Consider the following 17,930-nt stretch of genomic DNA (forward strand, 5'->3'; position numbering starts at 1 on the left):
ACCTGGTGAGCACAGTACGACGTGGGCAGCCGTTACCTGCAGAAGTGGTCTGGATAATAAGAACTGTAAGTAAAGGCCCTGGACTGCATCACTGACTCCGTGTCATTACTGCTGCTGCCCTGCACCATCACCCCCATCCTCCGCATACACTGCCCTGAGGCTATACTCCTCCCGTGGGGAGTTATGCTGCGCACTACTGCACCCACAACACCAGCCTCAGCGGTCTGCCCTGCAGCGGCGGTTCACTCTGACCGCAATCCACGAGTGGCGTAGTCGGACAATTAAACATCAAAACCACATAAATAGTTCCGCCACTGCTTTGAACGCCCTGAGCCACGGAACCGGGTCGCCGCCCCGGAGACTACAACCACCAGCATCCACCAAAAAGGGTCCGGCTCCGGATGTCCCAAGGCCCAGGGGGCGCGTCAGAACATTTTCATCACCTTTCATAATCACCAATGGGACAAGGCAGGGATGTCCTCTGTCCCCTCTCTTATACATCCTAGTGACGGAGCACCTGCTCTCATCAATTCGCCATAACCCCAATATTAGGTGGATTGAGGTGGGAGGCACCGAGTACAAGTGCTCTGCATTTGCTGATGATGTCAATCACATATATCGATCAGCAGGCTGTTATGGCTGAAATAGATCACTTTGTTACATGGTCAAATTTTAAAATCAATATAGCGAAGTCTGAGGCCCTCGATGTCTCCCTCCCCAAATCCATACAGGATTCCATCCAGTCCAACTTTCACTTTGCCTGGCCCTCAAAGGGTATCAAATTCTTAGGAATTCCTATTCATAGAGACCTCTCCCGTCTATGTTATCTTAATTTTGGGCCCTTTATTGAACAACTCCATACAGACCACGGTGTTTTGTGGAAAAGCACATGTACACTGTGTTCCAAATTATTATGCAAAAAGTGTTTAGGAGTGATAGGGGAAGAATTTGTTTGTTTGTCAGTTAAACTCATTGATGGTGATGTGTGTCAGGGCTCTTTATATCACTGTAAGCAATTGCAGACACCTGTGCTAATTAGTTTGGCAGGTGTATCCAATGAAAGGCAAGACTACTTAAGAAGGCTGTCCCACATTATTAAGCAGCCTACATTTTCTGCCAAAATGGGAAAGAAAAAGGATGTGTCGGCTGCTGAGAAGCAACAAATTGTGGAGTGTTTAGGTCAAGGCATGACTACAATCAACACTGTGCGATGATCAGGATGAAGTGTCTTGGCAATCAAGAAGTATGTAGCTGATTCACAGTACACACGTGTGCGTGCTGATAAGGGCAAATTGATTACTCTTTCCTACAGGCAATTACATCAGGTTAAAAGAGCAGCGGCAAAAAAGCCTTGTCATAGCAGCAGACAAGTTTTTGAAGCTGCTGGTGCCTCCAACGTCCCCCGAACAAGAAGATGCAGGGTCCTTCAGAGGTTTGCAGCTGTGCGTTCGCCATCCTGTCGACCTCCTCTATCCACTGCACACAAGCAGAAACGGCTATAGTGGGCCAAACATTACATGAAGACTGATTTCAAAACTGTTTTGTTCACGGATGAGTGCCGTGCAACGCTCGATGGTCCAGATGGATGGAGTGGAGGATGGCTGGTTGATGGACACCCCACGCAAACAAGGCTACAGCGACAACAAAGAGGAGATGGAGCAATGTTTTGGGCTGGAATCATGGGGAGAGAGATTGTCAGCCCCTTTAGGATCCCTGAAGGGGTAAAGATGAACTCCATAATGTATGTGGAGTTTCTCAAACAGCACTTCCTGCCATGGTTCAAGAAGAAGAACCGTGTATTCCACAGCAAGATCATTTTCATGCATGATAATGCACCATCTCATGCTGCACATAACACATCTGCATCTCTGGCTGATATGGGCATAAAAGGGGACAAACTTATGGTGTGACCCCCATGCTCCCCTGACCTCTACCCCATTCAGAACCTCTGGAGCATCATCAAAAGGAGTGTCTATAATGGCGGGAGGCAGTTCACATCTAAGCAACAGCTCTGGGAGGGTATTCTGTCCTCATGCAAAACAATTGAAGCAGAAACCATCCAAAACCTGACAAATTCAATGGATGAGAGAGTTCAGAAGCTCCTTTCGAACAAGGGGTCCTATGTGCAAATGTAACATCACCTAGAATAAAGTTTTGAGTTGAAAACTGTTTGATTTCAGTTTCTAATAACTGGCTAATGCTTATAATTTCAAAAATGACCATTTTTTTGGTCTTTATTAAAATGAAAAGGTTGATCGAAGAGTGTGGGGGATCTAAGAGTGTGGCAACCCAGTAGTCAGGATTACTTTGAATTCTGACAATCTGAGGGTCATGTTGCAGGTAGTGCAGCAAGAAGGCACTTATGTGTCTTGCGCATCTCAGAGCCCCAAAATTATTTTCCGGGCTAGATGCAGCTAAAAATTATTATTAATTTTAAATCTGGGGGAGCTTAGTGTATTTGGCCTAATAGAAACAGTACTGCACACTGCTACAAAGCCCAAATTATTTTCCAGTCAAGATACAGATAAACATGATTAGTAATTTTAAATCTGGTGGAGCTTAGTATAGATGGCCTAATAGAATCATTACTGCACACTGCTACAAAGCCCAAATAAATTTCCAGCCAAGATACAGATAAACATGGTTAGTAATTTTAAATATGGTGGAGCTTAGTATAGATGGCCTAATAGAATCATTACTGCACACTGCTACAAAGCCCAAATAAATTTCCAGCCAAGATACAGTTAAACATGATTAGTAATTTGAAAGCTTAAAACGGTTGGTGAGGTGATTTTAACCAATCATCAAGCTTTTACTCTCCCCAGGATGACACGGGGGTAGAAAAGTCGTTTCAGATCCATGATTTGTTCATCTTTATGAACGTGAGTCTGTCTACATTTTCAGTGGAGAGCCGCGTGCGCTTATCTGTCAGGACACCACCAGCAGCGCTGAACACACGTTCAGACAGAACGCTGGCTGCGGGACATGACAAGATCTCCAAGGCGTAAGTGGCGAGCTCCGGCCATTTATCCAGATTGGAAGCCGAAAAAGAGCAAGGATCCAGTGACACAGTCATGGCTTCAATGTTTACTTTGAGATACTCCTGTACCATCATCTCTAGGCGTTGACTATGTGTCAGACTTCTTGTCTCCTGTGGCCTTGCAAAGGATGAGCTAAAAAAGTGGTGAAATTATTCCGCAAAATTGATGTTACCAGCAGATACTGTGTTTCTGTTACGGTTTGAGTGCTGAACACTCGACGGTCCCACGGTTGGCAAGTTGGAACTGTGAGATTCACTACGTGCACCACTGGAGTTTTGTGGAAAAGCACATGTAAGATTCTGCAACAGTCTCTGCTGTTACTCCTGCATGCGTGCATCCCTTTCTATGGCAGGAATTATTTCTGCAAATTTACTTTTGTACCGGGATCTAACAGTGTGGCAACCCAGTAGTCAGGATTATTTCTAATTCGACCAATTCGAGGGTCATGTTGCAGGTAGTGCAGCAAGAAGGCACTCATGTGTCTTGGGCATCCAGGAGCACCAAGTCCTTGTTGTGTTGGTGGCGAGGTAACAATCATGCTTCCTTCCTCTGTCCTCTCCCCCCAACCTCGCACAACAGAAATGTAATCAAGGTCTCCCTCATCTGATGAGTCTTCCATCAGTTCGTCCTCCACTTCTTCCTGGGCTCCTGCACCTTCCTCACTAGTTTGGCTGCTACCATGCGCCCTGGTAAAACCATCTCCCCCACCCTCACATGCCTGCCGCCTTGGTGCTGCCGACCGTCTGGACCTTGCAGATGTTAGCCCTTCCGCATAAAACTCCTCCTCCTCTACTTCCTCCACCTCCTCTTGTGCCACCACCTGACTCCGAATTCCGTTTAACATGTGCTCCAGCATGTAAATCACCGGAATAGTCATGCTGATAATGGCATCGTCAGCACTAAACATCTTCGTCGCCATTTCAAAACTGTGCAGAAGGGTGCATAGGTCTCTGATTTGAGACCACTCCTCGAGCGTGATTTGCCCCACCTCTGGATCCCGTTGGCCCAGGCTATACGTCAGAACGTATTGCACCAGGGCTTGTCGGTGCTGCCACAGTCGCTGCAACATGTGCAGAGTTGAATTCCACCGGGTAGGGACATCGCATTTTAGCCGGTGAAGTGGCAGGCCCAACGACTTCTGTAGAGATGTAAGTCGCTGAGCTGCGGGATGCGAACGGCGGAAGTGAGCACACAGCGACCGTGCCCTCTGCAGAAGGCTATCTAGTCCGGGATAGTGGGCTAAAAATTGCTGGACAACCAGGTTCAACACGTGAGCCATACAAGGCACGTGTGGGACATTGCCCCGGCGAAGGGCCGCACCCAGGTTTGCAGCATTGTCGCACACGGCCTTCCCTGGTTTCAGGTCCAGTGGAGACAACCATTCATGAAATTGGTTCTCCAGAGCTGACCACAACTCCTCAGCTGTGTGACTCACATTTCCCAGACATTTCAAAGTAAAAACCGCCTGATGAAGTTGAGCCCTACTGCCAGCAAAGTAAGGAGGTGTGCAGGATCCCTTCTGCGCAATTAGAAAGCTTGTGGCATGACCAGACAGGCTTTGGGTGCAGGTGGAGGACCGAGAGGAGGTTGAGGAGGCAGAAACAGTGGAGGAACTTTGACATAACGAGGATTGACGCACAACTCGCGGGGACGGCAAGACTTGGACAGCAGCCCCTTGTCTTGCTGTCACCATAGTTACCCAGTGCCCAGTCAGCGACATGTAACGCCCCTGTCCATGCCTACTCGTCCAAGTGTCTGTGGTGAAATGCACCCTGTCACACACAGAGTTTCTCAAAGAAGCGGTGATGTCGTGTGCGACATTCTGGTGGAGCGCAGGCACACCTTTCTTTGAGAAGTAGTGCCGACTGGGCATCTGGTACTGGGGCACTGCGACGGACATAAGGTCTCGAAAATCCTCTGTGTCCACCAGGCGGAAAGGCAGCATTTCTGTAGCCAAGAGCTTGCAGATGGTGAAATTCAACCTCTTAGCTTTCTCATGGCTAGGAGGAAATGGTCTTTTACTTGTCCACATCTGAGGGACTGAGGGCTGGCTGTTGTGCTTAGACGGGGTTGATAAGGGTGTCCCCGGCAAACTGCCGGTCTGTGAGGAAGATGCAGGCAGACATGTTAGGTTGCCTTGATCCAAAGGTGGTGCTATCGATGTCGGACAGCGCTCAACACCAGCTGGTGTTACCACCTCCAAAGAAAATGATGACCTGCCAATCACGCTGGCTGTTGCGGGTAAAGAGGTGGCAGGTCTGCGTCCCAAAACAGTTGTGACTGCTGTCCCCCCAGTCACAGAGGATGAAGAGGCCGCGGATGCACAAGATATGGCAGATGGTGGTTGGCCCGGCCGGCTAGGCCGCATTGTAGCACACTGAGCTTCCCACTGCAACTTATGCTTCATGTCCATGTGCCGGTTCATGCATGAAGTACTCAAGCTATGTATTTTTTGGCCTCTACTTAGCTTTTGCTGACAAATGTTACAGATAACACAAGTTGGGTCATCTTTATCGATCTGAAAAAATGCCCAGGCTATGCAAGGCTTAGCACCCATGCGACCTGAAGAGCCACCACGACTTGTGGTGAGAGGCAGAGTTGTGTTTGAGGATGCAGTTGTTGACGTGCTTCCAGTACTACGTCTCTGTTCAGGAAGGCACAACCTGACCTCGTCGTCACTAGCATCTTCCTCCACCTCCTCTGCTGACCTCATCTCTTGGCTGACTGTGGGTTGACAGTAAGTGGGATCTCCAACCTCATCATCATCACCCTGTGCGTTATCACACCCGTCGTCCTCAGAGCCAACCTGTTCCTGCCCTGACAAAAAACTAAAGTTGTCGCTCCAATCAGGTATTTGAGTCTTATCATCATCTTCCTCATTGTCTCCACCAACAGGAGTTACAGTTTGGGAATGAGGGTCTACATTATGGTCAGAACCTTCTGCGTCTGGTCCTGGATCCGACTCATAAAGATTCTGGGCATCAGTGCAGATCATTTCCTCGTCTGGATTCACAGAAGCGCTGGAGTCGACCTCTGATTCCCAGGCTATAGTATGAGTAAACAGCTCTGCAGACTCAACCATCTGTTCTACCTCATACTCAGACGGGCAGCTGGAGATTTGGGAGCTGTGAGGAAGCAAGTGCGATTGGGGTGACACATTTGAGGACTGGAGTATTTGTGATGTTGAAGTTGATGTGGAGGAGAGCCCACTTAAAGGAGCACTTGATATCCATTGAAGCACCTGCTGTTTTTGTGCCTCATCTGGAATTTGTAGCGATTGGCGTGGGCGTAAGAAAGGGATCTTATCACATTGTCCGCTAAAAGAAGTAGACATTTTAGCTTGGCTGGAAGATGGTCTTTCTTCTGCAGATGTTACTGTTGCTTTAACACCTACCCCACGGACACAACCTTTTTTCCCCTTCCCAACACGCCTATTCCCCTTTCCACCAGCAACAGGCCTTTTTCCACTCATTTTGGTGGTTAACTAATTCACAACTCTGGAGTTGTTTGCACAAAAAAACAATGGAGGGGAACCGAGCAGAGCTGAGTGGCCAAACTGTGGTATTAGGCCAAAACTATTGGCTGGGTTAGATGCAGAAAAAAATTATATTCAATTTGCAACCTGATGGAGGTCTGTATAGATGGATTAATAGAACAAGTCCCACACACAGCTAGAAGCCCAATATTTTTTCAGAGGTAGATGCAGAAAAAAATATATTCAGTTTGCAACCTGATGGAGGTCTGTATAGATGGATTAATAGAACAAATCCCACACACAGCTAGAAGCCCAATATTTTTTCAGAGGTAGATGCAGAAAAAAATAGATTCAGTTTGCAACCTGATGGAGGTCTGTATAGATGGATTAATAGAACAAGTCCCACACACAGCTAGAAGCCCAATATTTTTTCAGAGGTAGATGCAGAAAAAAATATATTCAGTTTGCAACCTGATGGAGGTCTGTATAGATGGATTAATAGAACAAGTCCCACACACAGCTAGAAGCCCAATATTTTTTCAGAGGTAGATGCAGAAAAAAATATATTCAGTTTGCAACCTGATGGAGGTCTGTATAGATGGATTAATAGAACAAGTCCCACACACAGCTAGAAGCCCAATATTTTTTCAGAGGTAGATGCAGAAAAAAATATATTCAGTTTGCAACCTGATGGAGGTCTGTATAGATGTATTAATAGAACAAGTCCCACACACAGCTAGAAGCCCAATATTTTTTCAGAGCTAGATGCAGAAAAAAATTATATTTTGCAACCTGATGGAGGTCAGTATAGATGGACTAATAGAATGATGCTATGCCCTAAAGATTTTACTTCACTAGGTGCAGTAAAAAAATTGGTATTCTATACACAGGTGGTATATCTTGCAACACAGATAGGCTACTCCACTGACTAACACACTCTGCAATAGGCCAAAAAGGATTAGCTTTGCTAGATTCAGCCAAATGCTGTGAAAAAACTTGCACAGCACTGGCACAGACCTGCCTGGCAAAAACTGATACGAACTGATGTAACCTAGTCCTGAAAAGGACTCCAATTACAATTAGTCTTTACTCCCACAATCTATCTATTTAAGAGCACAGACCTGCCTGATAAAAGTCGTAGGAAATGCTGTAACCTAGTCCTTAAAAGGACTGCAATCACAACTATTCCCTACTCCCAAGCTATCTGTAGATTTGTGCGAAAATTGGCTTGAAATTTACAAGGTATAGCGCACACAGCAACAGCGGTGCCGTCTAACACGCAGCTGCAGCAGTGAGAAAATGGTGGCGACGGGGAAAATGGCTTGGTCTTATAGGGCAAGGACATGTGACATACACTGCCAATGACACATGCCCTTGCTTGTGTGAAAAAAAGCACTTCGCTCCGTGTGTGCGCTGCTGATAGGCTGACAGATTGCACCTCCCCACTGCAAATGCGGGAAAGAGAAAAAAAAATGGAGATCTTCATTGTTCCTGCAGAGATCCATCCCCTGCCCCTCCCCCCACCCCGCTGTACACTCAAACTGCGTATTAACATTAATTTTCATCATTACTGAGAAAAAATCCAGTTATGATTTTGGTGCACGAACAGTTATCGAACATAACCTCGAACAGCCGAATTTTTCTCAAATTGTTCGTGTTCGCCGAACTGCTCGAACACCGCCCAAAACAGCTCGAATTTGAGATTGGCGAACAGTTCGAGTAGAACAACGCTCATCTCTACAGATAACACGAGTTGGGTCATCTTTATCGATCTGAAAAAATGCCCAGGCTATGCAAGGCTTAGCACCCATGCCACCTGAAGAGCCACCACGACTTGTGGTCAGAGGCAGAGTTGTGTTTGATGATGCAGTTGTTGACGTGCTTCCAGTACTACGTCTCTGTCCAACAAGGCGCAACCTGACCTCGTCGTCACTAGCATCCTCCTCCACCTCCTCTGCTGACCTCATCTCTTGGCTGACTGTGGGTTGACAGTAAGTGGGATCTCCAACCTCATCATCATCACCCTGTGTGTTATCACAGCCGTCGTCCTCAGAGCCAACCTGTTCCTGCCCTGACAAAAAACTAAAGTTGTCACTCCAATCAGGTATTTGAGTCTCATCATCGTCTTCCTCATTGTCTCCACCAACAGGAGTTACAGTTTGGGAATGAGGGTCTACATTATGGTCAGAACCTTCTGCGTCTGGTCCTGGATCCGACTCATAAAGATTCTGGGCATCAGTGCAGATCATTTCCTCGTCTGGATTCACAGAAGCGCTGGAGCCGACCTCTGATTTCCAGGCTATAGTATGAGTAAACAGCTCTGCAGACTCAACCATCTGTTTTACCTCATACTCAGACAGGCAACTGGAGATTTGGGAGCTGTGAGGAAGCAAGTGCGATTGGGGTGACACCTCTGAGGACTGGAGTATTTGTGATGTTGAAGTTGATGTGGAGGAGAGCCCTCTTAAAGGAGCACTTGATATCCGTTGAAGCAACTGCTGTTTTTGTGCCTCATCTGGAATTTGTAGCGATTGGCGTGGCCATAAGAAAGGGATCTTATCACATTGTCCGCTAAAAGAAGTAGACATTTTAGTTTAGAAGCCCAAATATTTTTTCAGAGCTAGATGCAGAAAAAAATTATATTCAATTTGCAACCTGATGGAGGTCAGTATAGATGGACTAATAGAACAAGTCCCACACACAGCTAGAAGCCCAAATATTTTTTCAGAGGTAGATGCAGAAAAAAATTATATTCAATTTGCAACCTTATGGAGGTCAGTATAGATGGACTAATAGAATGATGCTATGCCCAAAAGGTTTTACTTCACTAGGTGCAGTAAAAAAAATGGTATTCTATACACAGGTGGTGCAGCTTGCAACACAGATAGGCTACTCCACTGACTAACACACTCTGCAATAGGCCAAAAAGGATTAGCTTTGCTAGATTTAGCCAAATGCTGTGAAAAAAACTTGCACAGCACTGGCACAGACCTGCCTGGCAAAAACTGATAGGAACTGATGTAACTTAGTCCTGAAAAGGACTGCAATTACAATTAGTCTTTACTCCCACAACCTATCTATTTAAGAGCACAGACCTGCCTGATAAAAGTCATAGGAAATTCTGTAACCTAGTCCTTAAAAGGACTGCAATCACAACTATTCCCTACTCCCAAGCTATCTGTAGATTTGTGCGAAAATTGGCTTGAAATTAACAAGGTATAGCGCACACAGCAACAGCAGTGCCGTCTAACACGCAGCTACAGCAGTGAGAAAATCGTGGCGACGGGGAAAATGGCTGGGTCTTATAGGGCAAGGACATGTGACATACACTGCCAATGACACATGCCCTTGCTTGTGTGAAAAAAGCACTTCGCTCCGTGTGTGCGCTGCTGATAGGCTGACAGATTGCCCCTCCCCACTGTAAATGCGGGAAAGAGAAAAAAAAAATGGAGATCTTCATTATTCCTGCAGAGATCAATCCCCTGCCCCTCCCCCCGCCCCGCTGTACACTCAAACTGCGTATTAACATTAATTTTCATCATTACTGAGAAAAAATCCAGTTATGATTTTGGTGCACGAACAGTTATCGAACATAACCTCGAACAGCCGAATTTTTTTCAAATCGTTCGTGTTCGCCGAACGGCTCGAACACCGCCCAAAACAGCTCGAATTTGAGATTGGCGAACCGTTCGAGTCGAACAACGCTCATCTCTACTAAGGGCTTAGTGTGCTTATTCCTGAACAGCTGCTAACAGGTATAAGAAACACTAATTTTATAAAGTGTGGACTAGACTTTAATATGAGCTAATGTGGCCTACACAACTGAAAAGTGGAGTGTTTGGTGAACTTTATTTAAATTTTTTTTTTAGCAAAAAGACACTGGATGTGCCCAAAGATGTAAAACCGATAGTATCACAAACTTTTTGTAGCTATTACAATGCAGGAAGGTAACCTACAATGCAATAGACGAGGCTACAAAAAATAGGCTAATACTAATCTGGCTGGGGCTGCAGGGCACAAGGCTGCAGAAAGGCTCCTCTATCTACTCCTATATAGTGTGTTTGGAAGCAATCTACCTGGATACGAATGGAACCACAGTAATAGGAGAAATCAGACAAAATGAGCAGCACTAATGCAAAAAAGCACAATGTATGAGACAGTGACGCACGCTGAGCGGACTACAACCGGACGTGGCTGCAGAACACACTACAGCGTGAGCTGCACTCACACACAGAGACCTCGCAGACAGCCGTGAACAGTGCAGAGAACTGTGCACTAGCGCTGCAAGGCAAAAGAAAGCTTCTCTATCTACTCCTATATAGTGTGTTTGGAAGCAATCTATCTGGATACGGATGGAACCACACTAATAGGAGAAATCATGAAAAATGAGCAGCACTAATTCAAAAAAGCACAATGTATGAGGCAGTGACGCACGCTGAGCGAACTACAACCGGACGTGGCTGCAGCACACACTACAGCATGAGCTGCACTCACACACAGAGACCGCGCAGACAGCCGTGAAAAGTGCAGAGAACTGTTCACTAGCGCTGCAAGGCAAAAGAAAGCTTTATAAAGTAGCCTGGGTAAAGCACAATAAAGCAGACAAGCCCCATGTCAGTGAATGGAGTGCAAATGACAGGTCTGTTGGACTTGTGGAGTTTGGTAACCCTAGTGAGGGGAACAATTCCTCATCGACTGATTCTGGGGAAAAAGGTTAGCATTCGCTGTATCGATAAGGTCTACCCTGTGGCCTGAGTGGTCATAGATACAAACTGTGGCCCCCAGTCCTATGAGGTGGGCGTAGTCAAGGACCTTTTGCACCCTGTTATAATGGGGCGAGACTTTTCCTTGTTTTGGAACTTGTGGTGGAAAGGGAGGACGTCGGGTTGTCCAGACAATGGCCAGGTCACTCCTAAAGAAACCTCGTCACAGGACGCAGCTGACTGGTTTCCCTTTTGTGTGCTTGTTTGGAATGAGGATGAGGCAGCATCCTTGGAGGCCAACATCCCTGAGTTGGAGGTGTCCAGGGGAAACTTTGGAACTGCCCAACTCAGGGACCTAACTCTAAAAGGGGTGTTTGATAATGTAACTGTTCTTAATGGTGTTGCTCAAGAGCCAGGGGTTGACACTCTATATCCAAGAGTTTGGTAGAAAGATTTAATAAAACCTTAAAGGCCATGTTGAAGAAGGTCGTAGAGAAGGACAGCCGAGACTGGGACCGTTTACTGCCGTACCTTCTATTCTCCATCAGAGACGTCCCACAGGCCTCTACTGGATTCTCCCCTCTTGAGCTGTTGTATGGCCGACACCCCCGCGGACTCCTGGACGTAGGGAAGGAAACCTTGGAGGTAGAGTCTACAACCTAAAGGAGTGTAATCGAAAATGTGTCCCAAATGCAAGAGAGGATTGCAGAGGTGATGTCCATTGTGAAAGAGGATATCCTCAAAGCACAAGAGGCACAGTTAAGGGTGTACAATAAATCGGCGAGAGTGAGACACTTCAACCCTAGGGATCAGGTACTGCTGCTGATACCTACAGTGGAGAGCAAATTCTTGACCAAATGGCAGGGCCCGTATTAAGTGGTTGAAAAGGTGGCCGACGTCAGCTATAAAGTCCACCAATGAGGGAGAAGGAAGCCCTACCAGGTGTACCACGTCAACCTGATTAAGCCATGGCAAGATAGGGAGCCCATGGAAGCTCCATGTTTGGTGGCTAAGTCTGAAGCCAATGTGAAAGAAGTCAAGGTGGCTGAATCGCAGTCACAAGCCCAAAATCAACAGTGCCGAGAGTTGTTAAATCGGAACAGAGACCTCTTCTCCAAACTACCAGGTTGCACCCATATCATAGAGAATGAGGCTCTTATGGAGCCACATGTCCCAGTAAACATGAAGCATTATTGGATTCCCGAAGCCCAACAGTGGCTGGTCCAGTCCCATAGTCTTAGTACCAAAACCAGATGGAGAATGGGGGTTTTGCATTGACTATAGGAAACTGAATGAGGTCTCTAATTTCGATTCATACCCAATGCCCAGGGTAGATGAACTGATTGAAAGGCTAGGGCCAGCCAGGTACATTACCACCCATGACCTCACAAAAGGTTATTGGCAAATTTCTATATCCCAAGATGCCAAGGAGAAGACAGCCTTTTCAATGCCAGATGGTTGTTTCGAGTACACATAGATGCCGCTTGGGCTGCTAAGAACCTACAGGGGTTTTATTTGTTCAGTCTTCACTGCATTTCCTTTCTAGCTATACTTATAGGTGAATTTATGTTAAAGAGATCCAGGCTTTAAGTAACGGGATTTTTTTTTGCTAGGCAAACACCATTTGTGTTCCTGTTTGACTACCTTCCCAGCACCTTTTATTTTGACCACAGTTAGGGTTCTAGGAGGTTATTTTTGTTTCATTTATTTTTGGTTCTCCTTAGTTTTTCCTCTCTCCCCTTTATGAACGTGCTTTAAGTTTTCTCATCCTGGGTCTTAGTGTCCACATGCACACTTTCCTCTTCCCTTGTTAGTAGTGTGTAGCGGTCTCCCCTCTGGTTCCTTAGGAGGTATGAGAAACCCCTACATGGCCCTTCAGGGAGTCAGGTCTGAGGTGGTGTTTTTAGTTGAGCAGCTAGAGATTGTCTAAACTGTACAAGGACCAGTAGGGTGTGGGTGCGGCTTCTCCCTGTGATAGGTCTTCCTTATTCCTGTTACCCATGTATGAGTGTGTCACGTTCTTAACAGGATGGAGAGACTGACAAAAAATCATTGTGCTGAGCTCTGTTACAAGTGTTTTACCTCACATCAGAGCATAATTCAGATCAATAGAGCCCAGCTCTGCTATATAATGTTCTACAAGCATCTTGTATCTGTAGGCTTGAAAGTGAATGAAGAGCAGGCATTCCCTTCTATGGGCTGTGCTGTACAGTATATAGAATAATTCACTGCTAGTTTCCTCCCCCCAGCTCCAAGTGGATTGCAACTTACAGACAGAGCATGTAGAGGGGGAAACTGCTGAGAATGCCGAATATAAGTCGCATACAGTCCTACTCATCGTTATTGGCATCCATGAAGTTTAAGTACATAATGAGGAATATCTCCTGAAAATAATGAATCAAGTGAAACCGTTTTTTTGTATAGAGCTCTTGTGTTAAATACAAAAGAGCAAATGAAAAACAATAATTAAAAACAAAAAACAATGGCAAGGAAAAATATAAAAACCTAAAACTTGCTGTGTCACTAGTATTGGCACCCTTTACATTAATTTAGTACGGAAACACATTTTGACTCGCCTGTGGTAAATCACAAAAGAGATTCACGTGTGATTAATTGTTGGTGCCCATGTGACTTGAATTAGTCAATGAATGATGATTTCAGTGTTTTAAAAAGCCGCATGGTAGACCCTGTTCCTTTGTCACAATGTTGAAGACAAAGGAGCTGTCTGAGGACATTAGAATGGCTATTATTATTAAACACAATACTTCCAAAGGGTATAATGCCATCTCCAAAAACCTTGGTATCCCAGTTTCAACAGTGTGCAATGTTATTTAGAACTTTGCCAAGCATGGAACCATCAAGAACCTCCCTGGATGTGGGGGAAAGAGGAAAATTGACAAGAGATGTCTTCGAAGGTTGGTGCGAATGGTGGAAAAAACACCACGTCAAACATCCAAAGACATAAAGGCCAACCTGGAACAGTCTGGGATCATGGTTTCAACAAGTACCATATGCCGCACTCTAAACCAAGCAGAGGTTTATAGGCGAAGTCCAAGGAAGAAACCATTGTTGAAGAAAATACATAAAAAGGAACAACTGATCTTTGCCAAAGAGTACCTTGACAAAATACAATCTTTCTTGGAAAATGTTCTGTGGACAGATGAAACAAAAATAGAGGTTTTTGGCAAATCAAAGCAACAGCTGGTTAATAGACTGCACAATGAAGCTTAGAAGTAAAACAACACCTTTCCAACAGTTAAGCATGGTGGAGGATCCATAATGGTGTGGGGTTGCTTTGCTGTGTCTGGTACTGGAGGCCTTGACCGTATCACAGAAATCATGAAATCAAAGAATTATCAAGAGATTTTAGAGCAAAATGTCCTACCCAGTGTAAGAAAACTTGGTTTGAGTCAAAGATCATGGGTCCTAAAGCAAGACAATGACACAAAGCACTAATCCAAAAGTACACAGGAATGGTTGAAAAAGAAAAAATAGACTTTTTAAAAATGGCCAGCATGAGTCCTGACTAGTGATGAGCGAGCATGCTCGCCACTGCTCGGTACTCTGGTCTCCTCCCTGCATGTTTGGTGCTATTTATAGCGGCAATCAACATGCAGGGATTGACTGCCACTCACTGTAATGCCGCAGCCATGGTGGTCGTGGCATTACAGTGATTGCCCAAATCGATGGGAACAGTGTCAGTGAAACATGAAAAGCCGGCAATTCAGCAGCCGCACACAGTTATAACACCGGTACCCGACAATTTAGAACAGAAAGAATAGAGCATCACACATAGATTAGATAGATAGAAACATGTCAGTCACATATATAATAAGTACAGTGACAGTGTTGGTTACTGTACTTGTCCTTTAGTGTTAAAGTAAAGGTTTTATTAAAAAAAAAATTGGCGTGGGGTTCCCCGTAATTTTAGTCTCTAGCGGAGTTTAAGCAGACTGCTGGGGCTGATGTTTGAAGCCTGGGAAGGGGGTAATACCCACGGAGCTTCCCAGGCTACTAATATCAGCCCCCAGCTGAATACCTAGCCTTTACTAGCTATTAAAATGGGGGACCCAAAAAAAAATGACGTGGGGTCCCCCTATTTTAATAGCTAGCAAATGCTAGGCAGACAGCTGGGGACTGATATTAATAGCCCAGGAAGGGTGCCACCAGCCCTCAGTCACCTCAGAAATGGTGCATCCATAGGATGTGCCAATTCTGGCACTTAGCCTCGCTCTTCCCACTGCCCTGTAGCGGTGGCAGTGGGGTTATAGGGCTAGGGTTGATGTCAGCTTTTAATGCCAGCTGAAAAAAAACACCAACACCCAGAATAAAATCTTTTAATTGAAATAAACACACAATACTTTAATATTCTAAATTAAACTCTACTTATCGTCACGCCCATTCCAACTGAAGCCAATGTCTCCTGCAATAAAAGTAAAATAATTAACCAACCTCATATTTACCTTTCCATGGTTCCCAAGACGGCTCCAGCTCTGCTACATTGAAATGGCAGGTTGGATCGCAGCAGAAAGCTGCCATCCAGCTTGCCATGCCGCAGAGATACTGAGAAGCGCAAGCGTGCTTGAGCTCCTCAGTGTCTCTGCGGCATGGCAAGCTGGATGGCAGCGTTCTGCTATGATCCAGCCTGCCATCTCGATGTAGCAGAGCTGGAACCGTCGTGGGAACCATGGAATGGTAAGAATGAGGTTGGTTAATTATTTTACTTTTATTGCAGGAGACATTGGCTTCAGCTGGAATGGGCGTGACGGTAAGTAGAGTTTAATTTAGAATATTAAAGTATTGTGTGTTTATTTCAATTAAAAGATTTTATTCTGGGTGTTGGTGTTTTTTTTCACTTTCACTATGCGGTTAGTAATGGGGGTGTATTATAGATGCCTCCCCATTACTAACCTGGGCTTGATGTCAGCTGGCATTATAAGCTGACCTCAACCCCAGACCTATTAACCCACTGCCACCGCTACAGGGCAGTGGGAAGAGCAAGGCTAAGTGCCAGAATTGGCGCATCCTATGGATGCGCCATTTCTGAGGCGGCTGAGGGCTGGTGTTTCTAGCCTGGGAGGGGGCCAATATTCATGGCACCCTTCCTGGGCTATTAATATCAGCCCCCAGCTGTCTGCCTAGCCTTTGCTAGCTATTAAAATAGGGGACCCCACGTCATTTTTTTTGGGTCCCCCATTTTAATAGCTAGTAAAGGCTAGGTATTCAGCTGGGGGCTGATATTAGTAGCCTGGGAAGCTCCGTTCGTATTACCCTCTTTCCAGGCTTCAAACATCTGCCCCAGCTGTCTGCTTAACCTCCGCTAGAGACTAAAATTACGGGGAACCCCACGCCAATTTTTTTTTTTTTTAATAAATCCTTTATTTTAACACTAAGTGACAAGTACAGTAACCCACACTGTCACTGTACTTATTATATATGTGACTGACATGTTTCTATCTATCTAATCTATGTGTGATGCTCTATTCTTTCTGTTCTAAATTGTCGGGTACTGATGTTATAACTATATGCGGCTGCTGAATTGCCGGCTTTTTCAAAGAGACGGGTGCATGAAAATCAGAGGGCACTAGTGTGTTCCCAGTGCCCTGCTATGCTTTTCATGCACCCTCCTATATACCCTGACTGCCTGTCTGCCTATATATTCTGCCTGCCATACTTCATTGAGCACTGTTCGCATCGATTTGAGCAATTTTTGACCTTCTGCAGACCACCGGGGGGGACTGCCAGAAAAATGCTCGCGTTTCCCATAGACTTACATTGGGCTCATTGCTCGGGTCGAGCACCCGAGTATCACGATGTGCTCGGCCCGAGCTTCGAGCACCCGAGCATTTTAGTGCTCACTCATCACTAGTCCTGACCTCAATCCCATTGAAAATCTTTGGGCTGAAATCTGCCATTGGGAAAAAGAACCCTGCAAACATGCAAGAGCTTGAACAAACTGCAAAGGAAAAGTGGGAGAAAATTCCAGCTGAGAAGTGCAAGAAGCTTGTAGATGGCTACAGGAAACATTTGGAGGCTGTCAGCCTAGCCAAATAGTGTGCAACCAAGTATTAATTATGTGAGTGTCTTTATTGTTGCATATGCTGTTTATTCTGTTTTTTTTTTTAAATTGTAACATGGAAGTTGAAAAACAATGTTTTATTGTTGTATTACTTTGGACCGCAAATTAAAAAATCCTGAGGATATAACTTTGGTACATTTCCATTTATTTCTGAAGATATTGTACCATGTATGAAAAAAATGACGGGGTGCCCGTAATGATGAGCAGCACTGTAATGGCCAGAAACTGTGTTGCTCTTCTTGTAAACACACAGTGGTTTATTCTGAAAAGTTATTTGAAAGCACAGTTACCATTTAATGAATTTACACTGTAGTATATTTTTTGTCTTAGTACACGCCACCTTTATGAAGTAAATTTTGATGAATTTTGTCATCCATTCTTGGCCATGTAACCTCCCAGCAAAGCTCCCTCCAGATTTTAAGAAGTTTCACAGCTGGCGGGCTCGCATAAAAACAACGAAAGTAAAATAATTTTTTCATAAGTAACAATTGCACAAAAAAATTTTGACTTTACAAACAGTTTTACACCAGAATTCTAATGATAATTGTTTAATGAATAGATAACTACTAGTGTTGATCGAGCACTAAAATGCTCGGGTGCTCGAAGCTCGGGCCGAGCTCACCGTGATACTC

The sequence above is a fragment of the Phyllobates terribilis genome, unplaced genomic scaffold (genome assembly GCF_046119375.1).
Source record: "Phyllobates terribilis strain yellow unplaced genomic scaffold, ASM4611937v1 Scaffold_1__5_contigs__length_1240528914, whole genome shotgun sequence".
NCBI lineage: Eukaryota > Metazoa > Chordata > Amphibia > Anura > Dendrobatidae > Phyllobates > Phyllobates terribilis.